General features: G+C 43.2%; 1 pseudogene; it reads right to left on the bottom strand.

Moving 5' to 3' along the window:
- LOC135568335 (phosphoribosyl pyrophosphate synthase-associated protein 2-like) overlaps nt 1-19,789 on the bottom strand; it is a 56,407-nt pseudogene extending 36,618 nt beyond the window's left edge.
- Nucleotides 19,790-21,814: the final 2,025 nt, after the last annotated feature.

Here is a 21,814-nt window from a genome sequence, read left to right as displayed (position 1 = left end):
CTGACGGTTACCAGGTACTAGACAGACAGACAGACAGACAGACAGACAGACAGGTTAGGGTTAGGAGGTGTTATATAATACTCAACTAGAGGTGTTACTAGACAGACAGACAGACAGACAGACAGACAGGTTAGGGTTAGGAGGTGTTATATAATACTCAACTAGAGGTGTTACTAGACAGACAGACAGGTAGACAGACAGACAGGTTAGGGTTAGGAGGTGTTATATAATACTCAACTAGAGGTGTTACTAGACAGACAGACAGACAGACAGACAGACAGACAGGGTTAGGGTTAGGAGGTGTTATATAATACTCAACTAGAGGTGTTACTAGACAGACAGACAGGTAGACAGACAGACAGGTTAGGGTTAGGAGGTGTTATATAATACTCAACTAGAGGTGTTACTAGACAGACAGACAGACAGACAGACAGACAGACAGACAGACAGACAGACAGACAGGTTAGGGTTAGGAGGTGTTATATAATACTCAACTAGAGGTGTTACTAGACAGACAGACAGACAGACAGACAGACAGACAGACCAGGTGTATCCTGTTATAAACTGACAGACAGACAGACAGACAGACAGACAGGTTAGGGTTAGGAGGTGTTATATAATACTCAACTAGAGGTGTTACTAGACAGACAGACAGACAGACAGACAGACAGACAGACAGACAGGTTAGGGTTAGGAGGTGTTATATAATACTCAACTAGAGGTGTTACTAGACAGACAGACAGACAGACAGACAGTTAGGGTTAGGAGGTGTTATATAATACTCAACTAGAGGTGTTACTAGACAGACAGACAGACAGACAGGTTAGGGTTAGGAGGTGTTATATAATACTCAACTAGAGGTGTTACTAGACAGACAGACAGACAGACAGACAGACAGACAGACAGACAGGTTAGGGTTAGGAGGTGTTATATAATACTCAACTAGAGGTGTTACTAAACAGACAGACAGACAGACAGACAGACAGACAGGTTAGGGTTAGGAGGTGTTATATAATACTCAACTAGAGGTGTTACTAGACAGACAGACAGACAGACAGGTTAGGGTTAGGAGGTGTTATATAATACTCAACTAGAGGTGTTAGACAGACAGAGACAGACAGACAGACAGACAGACAGACAGGTTAGGGTTAGGAGGTGTTATATAATACTCAACTAGAGGTGTTACTAGACAGACAGACAGACAGGTTAGGGTTAGGAGGTGTTATATAATACTCAACTAGAGGTGTTACTAGACAGACAGACAGACAGACAGACAGACAGACAGACAGACAGGTTAGGGTTAGGAGGTGTTATATAATACTCAACTAGAGGTGTTACTAGACAGACAGACAGACAGACAGACAGACAGACAGGTTAGGGTTAGGAGGTGTTATATAATACTCAACTAGAGGTGTTACTAGACAGACAGACAGACAGACAGACAGACAGGTTAGGGTTAGGAGGTGTTATATAATACTCAACTAGAGGTGTTACTAGACAGACAGACAGACAGACAGACAGGTTAGGGTTAGGAGGTGTTATATAATACTCAACTAGAGGTGTTACTAGACAGACAGACAGACAGACAGACAGACAGACAGACACCAGGTGTCCTACAGACAGACAGACAGACAGACAGGTTAGGGTTAGGAGGTGTTATATAATACTCAACTAGAGGTGTTACTAGACAGACAGACAGACAGACAGACAGACAGGTTAGACAGGTTAGGTTAGGAGGTGTTATATAATACTCAACTAGAGGTGTTACTACAGACAGACAGACAGACAGACAGACAGACAGGTTAGGGTTAGGAGGTGTTATATAATACTCAACTAGAGGTGTTACTAGACAGACAGACAGACAGACAGACAGACAGACAGACAGGTTAGGGTTAGGAGGTGTTATATAATACTCAACTAGAGGTGTTACTAGACAGACAGACAGACAGACAGACAGACAGACAGACAGACAGACAGGTTAGGGTTAGGAGGTGTTATATAATACTCAACTAGAGGTGTTACTAGACAGACAGACAGACAGACAGACAGACAGACAGGGTTACAGGTTAGGGTTAGGAGGTGTTATATAATACTCAACTAGAGGTGTTACTAGACAGACAGACAGACAGACAGACAGACAGGTTAGGGTTAGGAGGTGTTATATAATACTCAACTAGAGGTGTTACTAGACAGACAGACAGACAGACAGACAGACACAGGTTAGGGTTAGGAGGTGTTATATAATACTCAACTAGAGGTGTTACTAGACAGACAGACAGACAGACAGACAGACAGACAGACAGGTTAGGGTTAGGAGGTGTTATATAATACTCAACTAGAGGTGTTACTAGACAGACAGACAGACAGACAGACAGACAGACAGGTTAGGGTTAGGAGGTGTTATATAATACTCAACTAGAGGTGTTACTAGACAGACAGACAGACAGACAGACAGACAGACAGACAGGTTAGGGTTAGGAGGTGTTATATAATACTCAACTAGAGGTGTTACTAGACAGACAGACAGACAGACAGACAGACAGACAGGTTAGGGTTAGGAGGTGTTATATAATACTCAACTAGAGGTGTTACTAGACAGACAGACAGACAGACAGACAGACAGACAGACAGACAGACAGGTTTAGGGTTAGGAGGTGTTATATAATACTCAACTAGAGGTGTTACTAGACAGACAGACAGACAGACAGACAGACAGACAGTTAGGGTTAGGAGGTGTTATATAATACTCAACTAGAGGTGTTACAGACAGACAGACAGACAGACAGACAGACAGACAGACAGACAGGTTAGGGTTAGGAGGTGTTATATAATACTCAACTAGAGGTGTTACTAGACAGACAGACAGACAGACAGACAGGTTAGGGTTAGGAGGTGTTATATAATACTCAACTAGAGGTGTTACTAGACAGACAGACAGACAGACAGACAGACAGACAGGTTAGGGTTAGGAGGTGTTATATAATACTCAACTAGAGGTGTTACTAGACAGACAGACAGACAGACAGACAGACAGGTTAGGGTTAGGAGGTGTTATATAATACTCAACTAGAGGTGTTACTAGACAGACAGACAGACAGACAGACAGACAGACAGACAGGTTAGGGTTAGGAGGTGTTATATAATACTCAACTAGAGGTGTTACTAGACAGACAGACAGACAGACAGACAGACAGACAGGTTAGGGTTAGGAGGTGTTATATAATACTCAACTAGAGGTGTTACTAGACAGACAGACAGACAGACAGACAGACAGACAGTTAGGGTTAGGAGGTGTTATATAATACTCAACTAGAGGTGTTACTAGACAGACAGACAGAGACAGACAGACAGGTTAGGGTTAGGAGGTGTTATATAATACTCAACTAGAGGTGTTACTAGACAGACAGACAGACAGACAGACAGACAGACACAGGTTAGGGTTAGGAGGTGTTATATAATACTCAACTAGAGGTTACTAGAGTTACTAGACAGACAGACAGACAGACAGACAGACAGAGACAGACAGGTTAGGGTTAGGAGGTGTTATATAATACTCAACTAGAGGTGTTACTAGACAGACAGACAGACAGACAGACAGGTTAGGGTTAGGAGGTGTTATATAATACTCAACTAGAGGTGTTACTAGACAGAGACAGACAGACAGACAGACAGACAGACAGACAGACAGGTTAGGGTTAGGAGGTGTTATATAATACTCAACTAGAGGTGTTACTAGACAGACAGACAGACAGACAGACAGACAGACAGGGTTAGGAGGTTAGTTATATAAATACTCAACTAGAGGTGTTACTAGACAGACAGACAGACAGACAGACAGACAGACAGACAGGTTAGGGTTAGGAGGTGTTATATAATACTCAACTAGAGGTGTTACTAGACAGACAGACAGACAGACAGACAGACAGACAGGTTAGGGTTAGGAGGTGTTATATAATACTCAACTAGAGGTGTTACTAGACAGACAGACAGACAGACAGACAGACAGACAGACACTAGGTTAGGTTAGGAGGTGTTATATAATACTCAACTAGAGGTGTTACTAGACAGACAGACAGACAGACAGACAGACAGACAGGTTAGGGTTAGGAGGTGTTATATAATACTCAACTAGAGGTGTTACTAGACAGACAGACAGACAGACAGACAGACAGACAGGTTAGGGTTAGGAGGTGTTATATAATACTCAACTAGAGGTGTTACTAGACAGACAGACAGACAGACAGACAGACAGGTTAGGGTTAGGAGGTGTTATATAATACTCAACTAGAGGTGTTACTAGACAGACAGACAGACAGACAGACAGACAGACAGACAGACAGACAGGTTAGGGTTAGGAGGTGTTATATAATACTCAACTAGAGGTGTTACTAGACAGACAGACAGGTAGACAGACAGACAGGTTAGGGTTAGGAGGTGTTATATAATACTCAACTAGAGGTGTTACTAGACAGACAGACAGACAGACAGACAGACAGACAGACAGACAGGTTAGGGTTAGGAGGTGTTATATAATACTCAACTAGAGGTGTTACTAGACAGACAGACAGACAGACAGACAGACAGACAGACAGACAGGTTAGGGTTAGGAGGTGTTATATAATACTCAACTAGAGGTGTTACTAGACAGACAGACAGACAGACAGACAGACAGACAGACAGGTTAGGGTTAGGAGGTGTTATATAATACTCAACTAGAGGTGTTACTAGACAGACAGACAGACAGACAGACAGACAGACAGGTTAGGGTTAGGAGGTGTTATATAATACTCAACTAGAGGTGTTACTAGACAGACAGACAGACAGACAGACAGACAGACAGGTTAGGGTTAGGAGGTGTTATATAATACTCAACTAGAGGTGTTACTAGACAGACAGACAGACAGACAGACAGGTTAGGAGGTGTTATATAATACTCAACTAGAGGTGTTACTAGACAGACAGACAGACAGACAGACAGACAGGTTAGGGTTAGGAGGTGTTATATAATACTCAACTAGAGGTGTTACTAGACAGACAGACAGACAGACAGACAGACAGACAGACAGACAGTTAGGGTTAGGAGGTGTTATATAATACTCAACTAGAGGTGTTACTAGACAGACAGACAGACAGACAGACAGACAGGTTAGGGTTAGGAGGTGTTATATAATACTCAACTAGAGGTGTTACTAGACAGACAGACAGACAGACAGACAGACAGACAGGTTAGGGTTAGGAGGTGTTATATAATACTCAACTAGAGGTGTTACTAGACAGACAGACAGACAGACAGACAGACAGACAGACAGGGTTAGGAGGTGTTATATAATACTCAACTAGAGGTGTTACTAGACAGACAGACAGACAGACAGGTTAGGGTTAGGAGGTGTTATATAATACTCAACTAGAGGTGTTACTAGACAGACAGACAGACAGACAGACAGGTTAGGGTTAGGAGGTGTTATATAATACTCAACTAGAGGTGTTACTAGACAGACAGACAGACAGACAGACAGACAGACAGACAGGTTAGGGTTAGGAGGTGTTATATAATACTCAACTAGAGGTGTTACTAGACAGACAGACAGACAGACAGACAGACAGACAGGTTAGGGTTAGGAGGTGTTATATAATACTCAACTAGAGGTGTTACTAGACAGACAGACAGACAGACAGACAGACAGGTTAGGGTTAGGAGGTGTTATATAATACTCAACTAGAGGTGTTACAACAGACAGACAGACAGACAGACAGACAGACAGGTTAGGGTTAGGAGGTGTTATATAATACTCAACTAGAGGTGTTACTAGACAGACAGACAGACAGAGACAGACAGGTTAGGGTTAGGAGGTGTTATATAAACTAGAGGTGTTACTCAACTAGAGGTGTTACAGACAGACAGACAGACAGGTTAGGGTTAGAGGTGTTATATAATACTCAACTAGAGGTGTTACTAGACAGACAGACAGACAGACAGACAGTTAGGACAGTTAGGGTTAGGAGGTGTTATATAATACTCAACTAGAGGTGTTACTAGACAGACAGACAGACAGACAGACAGAGGTTAGGGTTAGGTGTTATATAATACAACTAGAGGTGTTACAGACAGACAGACAGACAGACAGACAGACAGACAGGTTAGGGTTAGGAGGTGTTATATAATACTCAACTAGAGGTGTTACTAGACAGACAGACAGACAGACAGACAGACAGACAGGGTTAGGGTTAGGAGGTGTTATATAATACTCAACTAGAGGTGTTACTAGACAGACAGACAGACAGACAGACAGACAGGTTAGGGTTAGGAGGTGTTATATAATACTCAACTAGAGGTGTTACTAGACAGACAGACAGACAGACAGACAGACAGGTTAGGGTTAGGAGGTGTTATATAATACTCAACTAGAGGTGTTACTAGACAGACAGACAGACAGACAGACAGACAGACAGACAGGTTAGGGTTAGGAGGTGTTATATAATACTCAACTAGAGGTGTTACTAGACAGACAGACAGACAGACAGACAGACAGGTTAGGGTTAGGAGGTGTTATATAATACTCAACTAGAGGTGTTACTAGACAGACAGACAGACAGACAGACAGACAGACAGACAGACAGACAGACAGGTTAGGGTTAGGAGGTGTTATATAATACTCAACTAGAGGTGTTACTAGACAGACAGACAGACAGACAGACAGACAGACAGGTTAGGGTTAGGAGGTGTTATATAATACTCAACTAGAGGTGTTACTAGACAGACAGACAGACAGACAGACAGACAGACAGACAGACAGACAGGTTAGGGTTAGGAGGTGTTATATAATACTCAACTAGAGGTGTTACTAGACAGACAGACAGACAGACAGACAGACAGGTTAGGGTTAGGAGGTGTTATATAATACTCAACTAGAGGTGTTACTAGACAGACAGACAGACAGACAGGTTAGGGTTAGGAGGTGTTATATAATACTCAACTAGAGGTGTTACTAGACAGACAGACAGACAGACAGACAGACAGACAGACAGACAGGTTAGGGTTAGGAGGTGTTATATAATACTCAACTAGAGGTGTTACTAGACAGACAGACAGACAGACAGACAGGTTAGGGTTAGGAGGTGTTATATAATACTCAACTAGAGGTGTTACTAGACAGACAGACAGACAGACAGACAGGTTAGGGTTAGGAGGTGTTATATAATACTCAACTAGAGGTGTTACTAGACAGACAGACAGACAGACAGACAGACAGACAGACAGACAGGTTAGGAGGTGTTATATAATACTCAACTAGAGGTGTTACTAGACAGACAGACAGACAGACAGACAGGTTAGGGTTAGGAGGTGTTATATAATACTCAACTAGAGGTGTTACTAGACAGACAGACAGACAGACAGACAGGTTAGGGTTAGGAGGTGTTATATAATACTCAACTAGAGGTGTTACTAGACAGACAGACAGACAGACAGACAGGTTAGGAGGTGTTATATAATACTCAACTAGAGGTGTTACTAGACAGACAGACAGACAGACAGACAGACAGACAGGTTAGGGTTAGGAGGTGTTATATAATACTCAACTAGAGGTGTTACTAGACAGACAGACAGACAGACAGACAGACAGACAGGTTAGGGTTAGGAGGTGTTATATAATACTCAACTAGAGGTGTTACTAGACAGACAGACAGACAGACAGACAGACAGGTTAGGGTTAGGAGGTGTTATATAATACTCAACTAGAGGTGTTACTAGACAGACAGACAGACAGACAGACAGACAGACAGACAGACAGGTTAGGGTTAGGAGGTGTTATATAATACTCAACTAGAGGTGTTACTAGACAGACAGACAGACAGACAGACAGACAGACAGACAGACAGACAGACAGGTTAGGGTTAGGAGGTGTTATATAATACTCAACTAGAGGTGTTACTAGGTGACTAGACAGACAGACAGACAGACAGACAGACAGTTAGGGTTAGGAGGTGTTATATAATACTCAACTAGAGGTGTTACTAGGAGGTGTTATATAATACTCAACTAGAGGTGTTACTAGACAGACAGACAGACAGACAGACAGACAGGTTAGGGTTAGGAGGTGTTATATAATACTCAACTAGAGGTGTTACTAGACAGACAGACAGACAGACAGACAGACAGGTTAGGGTTAGGAGGTGTTATATAATACTCAACTAGAGGTGTTACTAGACAGACAGACAGACAGACAGACAGACAGACAGGTTAGGGTTAGGAGGTGTTATATAATACTCAACTAGAGGTGTTACTAGACAGACAGACAGACAGACAGACAGACAGACAGACAGACAGACAGTTAGGGTTAGGAGGTGTTATATAATACTCAACTAGAGGTGTTACTAGACAGACAGACAGACAGACAGACAGACAGACAGACAGACAGGGGGTTAGGAGGTGTTATATAATACTCAACTAGAGGTGTTACTAGACAGACAGACAGACAGACAGACAGACAGACAGACAGGGTTAGGAGGTGTTATATAATACTCAACTAGAGGTGTTACTAGACAGACAGACAGACAGACAGACAGTTAGGGTTAGGAGGTGTTATATAATACTCAACTAGAGGTGTTACTAGACAGACAGACAGACAGACAGGTTAGGGTTAGGAGGTGTTATATAATACTCAACTAGAGGTGTTACTAGACAGACAGACAGACAGACAGACAGACAGACAGACAGACAGACAGACAGGTTAGGGTTAGGAGGTGTTATATAATACTCAACTAGAGGTGTTACTAGACAGACAGACAGACAGACAGACAGACAGACAGACAGACAGACAGTTAGGGTTAGGAGGTGTTATATAATACTCAACTAGAGGTGTTACTAGACAGACAGACAGACAGACAGACAGACAGACAGACAGACAGACAGACAGGTTAGGGTTAGGAGGTGTTATATAATACTCAACTAGAGGTGTTACTAGACAGACAGACAGACAGACAGACAGACAGACAGGTTAGGAGGTGTTATATAATACTCAACTAGAGGTGTTACTAGACAGACAGACAGACAGACAGACAGACAGACAGACAGGGTTAGGGTTAGAGGTGTTATATAATACTCAACTAGAGGTGTTACTAGACAGACAGACAGACAGACAGACAGACAGACAGTTAGGGTTAGGAGGTGTTATATAATACTCAACTAGAGGTGTTACTAGACAGACAGACAGACAGACAGACAGACAGACAGACAGACAGACAGGTTAGGGTTAGGAGGTGTTATATAATACTCAACTAGAGGTGTTACTAGACAGACAGACAGACAGACAGACAGACAGACAGACAGTTAGGGTTAGGAGGTGTTATATAATACTCAACTAGAGGTGTTACTAGACAGACAGACAGACAGACAGACAGACAGGTTAGGGTTAGGAGGTGTTATATAATACTCAACTAGAGGTGTTACTAGACAGACAGACAGACAGACAGACAGACAGGTTAGGGTTAGGAGGTGTTATATAATACTCAACTAGAGGTGTTACTAGACAGACAGACAGACAGACAGACAGACAGGCAGACAGGTTAGGGTTAGGGTTAGGAGGTGTTATATAATACTCAACTAGAGGTGTTACTAGACAGACAGACAGACAGACAGACAGACAGACAGACAGACAGACAGACAGACAGGTTAGGGTTAGGAGGTGTTATATAATACTCAACTAGAGGTGTTACTAGACAGACAGACAGACAGACAGACAGAGGTGTTATATAATACTCAACTAGACAGACAGACAGACAGGTTAGGGTTAGGAGGTGTTATATAATACTCAACTAGAGGTGTTACTAGACAGACAGACAGACAGACAGACAGACAGACAGACAGACAGACAGACAGACAGGTTAGGGTTAGGAGGTGTTATATAATACTCAACTAGAGGTGTTACTAGACAGACAGACAGACAGACAGACAGACAGGTTAGGGTTAGGAGGTGTTATATAATACTCAACTAGAGGTGTTACTAGACAGACAGACAGACAGACAGACAGACAGACATATAATACTCAACTAGAGGTGTTACTAGACAGACAGGTTAGGGTTAGGAGGTGTTATATAATACTCAACTAGAGGTGTTACTAGACAGACAGACAGACAGACAGACAGGTTAGGGTTAGGAGGTGTTATATAATACTCAACTAGAGGTGTTACTAGACAGACAGACAGACAGACAGACAGACAGGTTAGGGTTAGGAGGTGTTATATAATACTCAACTAGAGGTGTTACTAGACAGACAGACAGACAGACAGACAGACAGGTTAGGGTTAGGAGGTGTTATATAATACTCAACTAGAGGTGTTACTAGACAGACAGACAGACAGACAGACAGACAGACAGACAGGTTAGGGTTAGGAGGTGTTATATAATACTCAACTAGAGGTGTTACTAGACAGACAGACAGACAGACAGACAGACAGGTTAGGGTTAGGAGGTGTTATATAATACTCAACTAGAGGTGTTACTAGACAGACAGACAGACAGACAGACAGACAGACAGACAGACAGGTTAGGGTTAGGAGGTGTTATATAATACTCAACTAGAGGTGTTACTAGACAGACAGACAGACAGACAGACAGACAGACAGACAGACAGACAGGTTAGGGTTAGGAGGTGTTATATAATACTCAACTAGAGGTGTTACTAGACAGACAGACAGACAGACAGACAGACAGACAGACAGACAGACAGACAGTTAGGGTTAGGAGGTGTTATATAATACTCAACTAGAGGTGTTACTAGACAGACAGACAGACAGACAGACAGACAGGTTAGGGTTAGGAGGTGTTATATAATACTCAACTAGAGGTGTTACTAGACAGACAGACAGACAGACAGACAGACAGACAGACAGACAGACAGTTAGGGTTAGGGAGGTGTTATATAATACTCAACTAGAGGTGTTACTAGACAGACAGACAGACAGACAGACAGACAGACTAGACAGACAGGTTAGGGTTAGGAGGTGTTATATAATACTCAACTAGAGGTGTTACTAGACAGACAGACAGACAGACAGACAGACAGACAGGTAGGGTTAGGAGGTGTTATATAATACTCAACTAGAGGTGTTACTAGACAGACAGACAGACAGACAGACAGACAGACAGACAGACAGACAGACAGACAGACAGACAGGTTAGGAGGTGTTATATAATACTCAACTAGAGGTGTTACTAGACAGACAGACAGACAGACAGACAGACAGACAGGTTAGGGTTAGGAGGTGTTATATAATACTCAACTAGAGGTGTTACTAGACAGACAGACAGACAGACAGGTTAGGGTTAGGAGGTGTTATATAATACTCAACTAGAGGTGTTACTAGACAGACAGACAGACAGACAGACAGACAGACAGGTTAGGGTTAGGAGGTGTTATATAATACTCAACTAGAGGTGTTACTAGACAGACAGACAGACAGACAGACAGGCAGACAGACAGACAGACAGGTTAGGGTTAGGAGGTGTTATATAATACTCAACTAGAGGTGTTACTAGACAGACAGACAGACAGACAGACAGACAGACAGACAGACAGACAGACAGTTAGGGTTAGGAGGTGTTATATAATACTCAACTAGAGGTGTTACTAGACAGACAGACAGACAGACAGACAGACAGACAGACAGACAGGTTAGGGTTAGGAGGTGTTATATAATACTCAACTAGAGGTGTTACTAGACAGACAGACAGACAGACAGACAGGTTAGGGTTAGGAGGTGTTATATAATACTCAACTAGAGGTGTTACTAGACAGACAGACAGACAGACAGACAGACAGACAGACAGACAGACAGGTTAGGGTTAGGAGGTGTTATATAATACTCAACTAGAGGTGTTACTAGACAGACAGACAGACAGACAGACAGACAGACAGACAGACAGACAGACAGACAGACAGACAGACAGACAGACAGACAGGTTAGGGTTAGGAGGTGTTATATAATACTCAACTAGAGGTGTTACTAGACAGACAGACAGACAGACAGACAGGTAGACAGACAGGTTAGGGTTAGGAGGTGTTATATAATACTCAACTAGAGGTGTTACTAGACAGACAGACAGACAGACAGACAGACAGACAGACAGACAGGTTAGGGTTAGGAGGTGTTATATAATACTCAACTAGAGGTGTTACTAGACAGACAGACAGACAGACAGACAGACAGACAGGTAGACAGACAGGTTAGGGTTAGGAGGTGTTATATAATACTCAACTAGAGGTGTTACTAGACAGACAGACAGACAGACAGACAGACAGACAGGTTAGGGTTAGGAGGTGTTATATAATACTCAACTAGAGGTGTTACTAGACAGACAGACAGACAGACAGACAGACAGGTTAGGGTTAGGAGGTGTTATATAATACTCAACTAGAGGTGTTACTAGACAGACAGACAGACAGACAGACAGACAGACAGACAGACAGGTTAGGGTTAGGAGGTGTTATATAATACTCAACTAGAGGTGTTACTAGACAGACAGACAGACAGGTTAGGGTTAGGAGGTGTTATATACTACTCAACTAGAGGTGTTACTAGACAGACAGACAGACAGACAGACAGACAGACAGGTTAGGGTTAGGAGGTGTTATATAATACTCAACTAGAGGTGTTACTAGACAGACAGACAGACAGACAGACAGACAGACAGGTTAGGGTTAGGAGGTGTTATATAATACTCAACTAGAGGTGTTACTAGACAGACAGACAGACAGACAGACAGACAGACAGACAGACAGACAGGTTAGGGTTAGGAGGTGTTATATAATACTCAACTAGAGGTGTTACTAGACAGACAGACAGACAGACAGACAGACAGACAGACAGGTTAGGGTTAGGAGGTGTTATATAATACTCAACTAGAGGTGTTACTAGACAGACAGACAGACAGACAGACAGACAGGTTAGGGTTAGGAGGTGTTATATAATACTCAACTAGAGGTGTTACTAGACAGACAGACAGACAGACAGACAGACAGACAGACAGACAGGTTAGGGTTAGGAGGTGTTATATAATACTCAACTAGAGGTGTTACTAGACAGACAGACAGACAGACAGACACAGACAGACAGGTAGACAGACAGGTTAGGGTTAGGAGGTGTTATATAATACTCAACTAGAGGTGTTACTAGACAGACAGACAGACAGACAGACAGACAGACAGACAGGTTAGGGTTAGGAGGTGTTATATAATACTCAACTAGAGGTGTTACTAGACAGACAGACAGACAGACAGACAGACAGGTTAGGGTTAGGAGGTGTTATATAATACTCAACTAGAGGTGTTACTAGACAGCCAGACAGACAGACAGACAGACAGACAGGTTAGGGTTAGGAGGTGTTATATAATACTCAACTAGAGGTGTTACTAGACAGACAGACAGACAGACAGACAGACAGACAGGTTAGGGTTAGGAGGTGTTATATAATACTCAACTAGAGGTGTTACTAGACAGACAGACAGACAGACAGACAGACAGGTTAGGGTTAGGAGGTGTTATATAATACTCAACTAGAGGTGTTACTAGACAGACAGACAGACAGACAGACAGACAGACAGACAGACAGACAGACAGAGGTGTTATATAGACTAGACAGACAGACAGACAGACAGACAGACAGGTTAGGGTTAGGTGTTATATAATACTCAACTAGAGGTGTTACTAGACAGACAGACAGACAGACAGACAGACAGACAGCAGACAGGCAGACAGACAGGTTAGGGTTAGGAGGTGTTATATAATACTCAACTAGAGGTGTTACTAGACAGACAGACAGACAGACAGAGACAGACAGACAGTTAGGAGGTGTTATATAATACTCAACTAGAGGTGTTACTAGACAGACAGACAGACAGACAGACAGACAGGCAGACAGGACAGACAGACAGGCAGACAGACAGACAGGTTAGGGTTAGGAGGTGTTATATAATACTCAACTAGAGGTGTTACTAGACACTAGACAGACAGACAGACAGACAGGTTAGGGTTAGGAGGTGTTATATAATACTCAACTAGAGGTGTTACTAGACAGACAGACAGACAGACAGACAGACAGAGACAGACAGGGTTAGGGTTAGGAGGTGTTATATAATACTCAACTAGAGGTGTTACTAGACAGACAGGCAGACAGACAGACAGGTTAGGGTTAGGAGGTGTTATATAATACTCAACTAGAGGTGTTACTAGACAGACAGACAGACAGACAGACAGACAGACAGACAGACAGACAGACAGGTTAGGGTTAGGAGGTGTTATATAATACTCAACTAGAGGTGTTACTAGACAGGTAGACAGACAGGCAGACAGACAGACAGGTTAGGGTTAGGAGGTGTTATATAATACTCAACTAGAGGTGTTACTAGACAGACAGACAGACAGACAGGTAGACAGACAGACAGACAGGTTAGGGTTAGGAGGTGTTATATAATACTCAACTAGAGGTGTTACTAGACAGACAGACAGACAGACAGACAGACAGACAGACAGACAGACAGGTTAGGGTTAGGAGGTGTTATATAATACTCAACTAGAGGTGTTACTAGACAGACAGACAGACAGACAGACAGACAGACAGACAGGTTAGGGTTAGGAGGTGTTATATAATACTCAACTAGAGGTGTTACTAGACAGACAGACAGACAGACAGACAGACAGACAGACAGACAGACAGACAGGTTAGGGTTAGGAGGTGTTATATAATACTCAACTAGAGGTGTTACTAGACAGACAGACAGACAGACAGACAGACAGACAGACAGACAGACAGACAGACAGACAGGTTAGGGTTAGGAGGTGTTATATAATACTCAACTAGAGGTGTTACTAGACAGACAGACAGACAGACAGACAGACAGACAGACAGACAGACAGACAGTTAGGGTTAGGAGGTGTTATATAATACTCAACTAGAGGTGTTACTAGACAGACAGACAGACAGACAGGTTAGGGTTAGGAGGTGTTATATAATACTCAACTAGAGGTGTTACTAGACAGACAGACAGACAGACAGACAGACAGACAGACAGACAGACAGGTTAGGGTTAGGAGGTGTTATATAATACTCAACTAGAGGTGTTACTAGACAGACAGACAGACAGACAGACAGACAGACAGGTTAGGTTAGGAGGTGTTATATAATACTCAACTAGAGGTGTTACTAGACAGACAGACAGACAGACAGACAGACAGACAGGTTAGGGTTAGGAGGTGTTATATAATACTCAACTAGAGGTGTTACTAGACAGACAGACAGACAGACAGACAGACAGACAGACAGACAGGTTAGGGTTAGGAGGTGTTATATAATACTCAACTAGAGGTATTAAATAGACAGACAGACAGACAGGCAGACAGACAGACAGGCAGGCAGGCAGGCAGACAGACAGACAGGCATGTTATATAATACTCAACTACAGTCTCCTACCAGAGGGAAAGGTAACATGCTATTCAACTACAGTCTCCTACCAGAGGGAAAGGTAACATGCTATTCAACTACAGTCTCCTACCAGAGGGAAAGGTAACATGCTACAGTCTCCTACCAGAGGGGAAGGTAACATGCTATTCAACTACAGTCTCCTACCAGAGGGAAAGGTAACATGCTATTCAACTACAGTCTCCTACCAGAGGGAAAGGTAACATGCTACAGTCTCCTACCAGAGGGAAAGGTAACATGCTATTCAACTACAGTCTCCTACCAGAGGGAAAGGTAACATGCTACAGTCTCCTACCAGAGGGAAAGGTAACATGCTATTCAACTACAGTCTCCTACCAGAGGGAAAGGTAACATGCTATTCAACTACAGTCTCCTACCAGAGGGAAAGGTAACATGCTACAGTCTCCTACCAGAGGGAAAGGTAACATGCTATTCAACTACAGTCTCCTACCAGAGGGAAAGGTAACATGCTATTCAACTACAGTCTCCTACCAGAGGGGAAGGTAACATGCTACAGTCTCCTACCAGAGGGAAAGGTAACATGCTACACAGTCTCCTACCAGAGGGAAAGGTAACATGCTATTCAACTACAGTCTCCTACCAGAGGGAAAGGTAACATGCTACAGTCTCCTACCAGAGGGAAAGGTAACATGCTATTCAACTACAGTCTCCTACCAGAGGGAAAGGTAACATGCTATTCAACTACAGTCTCCTACCAGAGGGGAAGGTAACATGCTACAGTCTCCTACCAGAGGGAAAGGTAACATGCTATTCAACTACAGTCTCCTACCAGAGGGAAAGGTAACATGCTATTCAACTACAGTCTCCTACCAGAGGGAAAGGTAACATGCTATTCAACTACAGTCTCCTACCAGAGGGAAAGGTAACATGCTATTCAACTACAGTCTCCTACCAGAGGGAAAGGTAACATGCTATTCAACTACAGTCTCCTACCAGAGGGGAAGGTAACATGCTATTCAACTACAGTCTCCTACCAGAGGGAAAGGTAACATGCTACAGTCTCCTACCAGAGGGAAAGGTAACATGCTATTCAACTACAGTCTCCTACCAGAGGGGAAGGTAACATGCTACAGTCTCCTACCAGAGGGGAAGGTAACATGCTACAGTCTCCTACCAGAGGGAAAGGTAACATGCTATTCAACTACAGTCTCCTACCAGAGGGGAAGGTAACATGCTACAGTCTCCTACCAGAGGGGAAGGTAACATGCTACAGTCTCCTACCAGAGGGAAAGGTAACATGCTATTCAACTACAGTCTCCTACCAGAGGGAAAGGTAACATGCTACAGTCTCCTACCAGAGGGAAAGGTAACATGCTATTCAACTACAGTCTCCTACCAGAGGGAAAGGTAACATGCTATTCAACTACAGTCTCCTACCAGAGGGAAAGGTAACATGCTATTCAACTACAGTCTCCTACCAGAGGGAAAGGTAACATGCTATTCAACTACAGTCTCCTACCAGAGGGAAAGGTAACATGCTATTCAACTACAGTCTCCTACCAGAGGGAAAGGTAACATGCTATTCAACTACAGTCTCCTACCAGAGGGAAAGGTAGCATGCTATTCAACTACAGTCTCCTACCAGAGGGAAAGGTAACATGCTACAGTCTCCTACCAGAGGGGAAGGTAACATGCTATTCAACTACAGTCTCCTACCAGAGGGAAAGGTAACATGCTACAGTCTCCTACCAGAGGGAAAGGTAACATGCTACAGTCTCCTACCAGAGGGAAAGGTAACATGCTACAGTCTCCTACCAGAGGGAAAGGTAACATGCTACAGTCTCCTACCAGAGGGAAAGGTAACATGCTACAGTCTCCTACCAGAGGAGAAAGGTAACATGCTATTCAACTACAGTCTCCTACCAGAGGGAAAGGTAACATGCTATTCAACTACAGTCTCCTACCAGAGGGGAAGGTAACATGCTATTCAACTACAGTCTCCTACCAGAGGGAAAGGTAACATGCTATTCAACTACAGTCTCCTACCAGAGGGGAAGGTAACATGCTATTCAACTACAGTCTCCTACCAGAGGGAAATGTAACATGCTACAGTCTCCTACCAGAGGGAAAGGTAACATGCTATTCAACTACAGTCTCCTACCAGAGGGAAAGGCAACATGCTACAGTCTCCTACCAGAGGGGAAGGTAACATGCTACAGTCTCCTACCAGAGGGAAAGGTAACATGCTACAGTCTCCTACCAGAGGGAAAGGTAACATGCTACAGTCTCCTACCAGAGGGAAAGGTAACATGCTAACCCTGGGGGAATCATGTCCACTCTAGTCAAGGCGTTTCTATCTGATGTGTAGTAAGAGGGAATCATGTCCACTCTAATCATGGCGTTTCTATCTGACGTGTAGTAAGAGGGAATCATGTCCACTCTAGTCAAGGCGTTTCTATCTGATGTGTAGTAAGAGGGAATCATGTCCACTCTAGTCAAGGCGTTTCTATCTGCAACAGCCCTGGTGTAAACTGGAACATCTGGAAAGTGGGTGTGGTCTATTGACTCACTCTGCGATCCTATTGGCCAGCTCCATACAAGAGGGTGAGGAGTTAGCGGAGAACAGGACCAATCGGTCCTTTAGTTTGTCTACATCATTGGTCTTAGCCCCTCCTCTGGGGGCGTGGCCAACCCTGTCTGGGCTGCCACACTTCAGTGAGACTTTCCTGGAAAACAACACACACAACGTTATTACCACAGAAAGAAATCACATTTAATTTGCCAAATACAACAGTGAAATGCTTTACTTTACAAGCCCTTAACCAACAATGCAGATTTTAAGAAAACAGGGTTAGGAAAATAAATTAAAGTTTAAATCACAATAATGTGTCTACACAAGGGGGGGTTTTGCTCAGTGGGCGAAAACACTGTCTTGAGTGGGTTTCAAGTACCCAAGAGGTTACATTAGCAGAAAACCATGAACCTGCTATAAAAACCTTCACACAGAAACCCTAATCACTTCACCTCTGTGTCCAGTAGCTTCCTACTGTAGGTACCTGTCCTCCGGGTATTTTTGGATTCAGAACAGCAGAGTAACGACCACATGTAAGACGAAGATAAACTAGCTAGTACTATTAAGTAGTTAACTAACTAACTAACTAACTAACTCTCCCTCTACAGCTTGGTCCTGGGCCCCCTCCCCCATGGGTGCACGTTTTGGTATTTACCCTAGTCCTGGGGCCCCCTCCCCCATGGGTACACGTTTTGGTATTTACCCTAGTCCTGGGGCCCCCTCCCCCATGGGTACACGTTTTGGTATTTACCCTAGTCCTGGGGCCCCCTCCCCCATGGGTGCACGTTTTGGTATTTACCCTAGTCCTGGGGCCCCCTCCCCATGGGTACACGTTTTGGTATTTACCCTAGTCCTGGGGCCCCCCTCCCCCATGGGTGCACGTTTTGGTATTTACCCTAGTCCTGGGGCCCCCCTCCCCCATGGGTGCACGTTTTGGTATTTACCCTAGTCCTGGGGCCCCCCTCCCCCATGGGTGCACGTTTTGGTATTTACCCTAGTCCTGGGTAATTTGAATCTGCGGTGTCGTGTCTGGGGGCAGGGGCCCCAGGAGTTTGGTCTTCCCGGTACCTTACCTGGTGGTTACCATGGTGACACCAGGGATGGTATCACCTGGCTGCTCAAGCACTTCCTGATAGCTAACGTTGTCTGGCAACAAACTAAGGAGTAAAAGTTATTACATACTAAACCACTTATATTTATAAATATTTCAAAGTCTAAACTAACAAGAATTTAACTAGCTACACTTTAATTGAGAGAGATTTTATTTTTAGGGGGTTTTAAGTTATCCAAGGTAAAAGCCGCTAGTTGTTGCTGACAGTTTCGTGATGAGCTGAACTCGTTACGGGTTATTACCCCTGCGGTCTATCCCGTACTTCACCGTTTATAGTATTAGATGTGTCCAGGTTGCGATGCTTTAGGTCAATATAAACAACGTCGTTATCGAATTAAATGTCTCACCAGTTTGCTTTCGGTGTCCAGTATAAAAACCGTATTAATTTTTCTTTCCAAATCAACAACAAGTCAACTCTGGAGACATGAGTTGTGTTGACAGCTGTTTTAGTAGACAGACACGAGTAGCACCGTCACCCAGCGGTAGAGTTGAACCTCCCACGTTTTATCCTCTCCACCTGAAGTCTTTCTGTTTTCACAAGAAACGTATGTTATTTTTTACATTTTTTTTTACAGAGATCTTGTGTGAGAAATTATCAGCAATGTTTTAATTCTGGTTTTATCCGCAGTAGTGTAGAATTTGTTTTATTATTCTGCTGCTCAAACTAACATGGTCCGACCGAAACGGAAGCACCCTCCGGAACATGAATATCTGGATCAGAGAGTTTCTAAACCAAGAGGCGCAATATTTTGAGACTTCCGGGAACACTTCGGCAGAAACTATTTTATATCACAAAAGTGTGGACTTAGATTCTTGACTGGCTGCACATGCGCAGTTTGGCGTGTCGTCGCCATAACAGCCCCTACAAATGGAGTTGGTTGATTTCTATTGGACAAGCAGCTTAAGTCTTTGTCTGGATCATCCAATCACAAGCGAGAAAACAAAATTAACCCGGAAATAGTTAACCCAAAGAGTTTACCGCGAAATTGATCAGACAGACGGGGACGGGAGAAGAAAAACAAAAACGAACAAACACGGAACCGACTGAAAAAGTAGTATTGCATAGATATTATTATCATAATTATACACCTCGGCTGTCCGGTACATACCGGTCAACTTGACTGACTACTAATGGACGAGTATGACGAGATGTTCGGGATAGAGGACGAGTATGAGCAACAGTTCGCTGATGAGCTGGAGGTCCTGGCTGAGATGGACTGTGAGTTGTAAGCCTAGTTAGATGGATAAAAGTTAGTCTGGTCAAGATTAAAAAAAAAAATATCCAAAAGTCTTCTTATTAAAACCGACTTTTCTAAACGCGGGTCGATTTGTTTGTTTCTCACCTGGGTGATATAACTCAGAACGGGCAGTAGGCTATAGCAGCGTTTTGAAAAAGTCGCTTTATAGGGTCGTCAATAGTTCAAAATGAGCCGAGTATTTAGACCTCACAGTGAAATGCTGAATACAACAGGTGTAGTAGACCTCAGTGAAATGCTGAATACAACAGGTGTAGTAGACCTCACAGTGAAATGCTGAATACAACAGGTGTAGTAGACCTCAGTGAAATGAATACAACAGGTGTAGAGACCTCACAGTGAAACCTGTGAAATGCTGAATACAACAGGTGTAGTAGACCTCACAGTGAAACAACAGGTGCTGAATACAACAGGTGTAGTAGACCTGACAGTGAAATGCTGAATACAACAGGTGTAGTAATACAACATGTAGAGACCTGACAGTGAAATGCTGAACAGGTGTACAACAGGTGTAGTAGACCTCACAGTGAAATGCTGAATACAACAGGTGTAGACTCTAGACCTCTCCACAGTGAAATGCTGAATACAACAGGTGTAGTAGAAATGCTGAATACAACAGGTCCTGACAGTGAAATGCTGAATACAACAGGTGTAGTAGACCTCACAGTGAAATGCTGAATACAACAGGTGTAGTAGACCTGACAGTGAAATGCTGAATACAACAGGTGTAGTAGACCTCACAGTGAAATGCTGAATACAACAGGTGTAGTAGACCTCCCATGTTACAGTGAAATGCTGAGTGAAATGCAGTGAATACAACAGGTGTAGTAGACCTCACAGTGAAATGCTGAATACAACAGGTGTAGTAGACCTCACAGTGAAATGCTGAATACAACAGGTGTAGTAGACACAGTGAAATGCTGAATACAACAGGTGTAGTAGAGTGAAATGCTGAATACACAGTGAAATGCTGAATACAACAGGTGTAGTAGACCTCACAGTGAAATGCTGAATACAACAGGTGTAGTAGACCTCACAGTGAAATGCTGAATACAACAGGTGTAGTAGACCTCACAGTGAAATGCTGAATACAACAGGTGTAGTAGACCTCACAGTGAAATGCTGAATACAACAGGTGTAGTAGACTCTCACAGTGAAATGCTGAATACAACAGGTGTAGTAGACTGAATGCTGAATACAACAGGTGTAGTAGACCTCACAGTGAAATGCTGGAATTCTGTATACATGCTGACAACAGGTGTAGTAGACCTCACAGTGAAATGCTGAATACAACAGGTGTAGTAGACTCTGTGAAATGAACAGATGTAGTAGTTCTCTGAATGAACAGGTGTAGTAGTTCTCTGGGAACAGATGTAGTAGTTCTCTGGTGAACAGATGTAGTAGTTCAACAGATGTAGTAGTTCTCTGGTGAACAGAT

Source organism: Oncorhynchus nerka, unplaced genomic scaffold (genome assembly GCF_034236695.1).
Source record: "Oncorhynchus nerka isolate Pitt River unplaced genomic scaffold, Oner_Uvic_2.0 unplaced_scaffold_1607, whole genome shotgun sequence".
Lineage (NCBI taxonomy): Eukaryota > Metazoa > Chordata > Actinopteri > Salmoniformes > Salmonidae > Oncorhynchus > Oncorhynchus nerka.
Note: the sequence above shows the minus strand (reverse complement) of the source record. Positions and strands in the feature narration are given on the sequence as shown.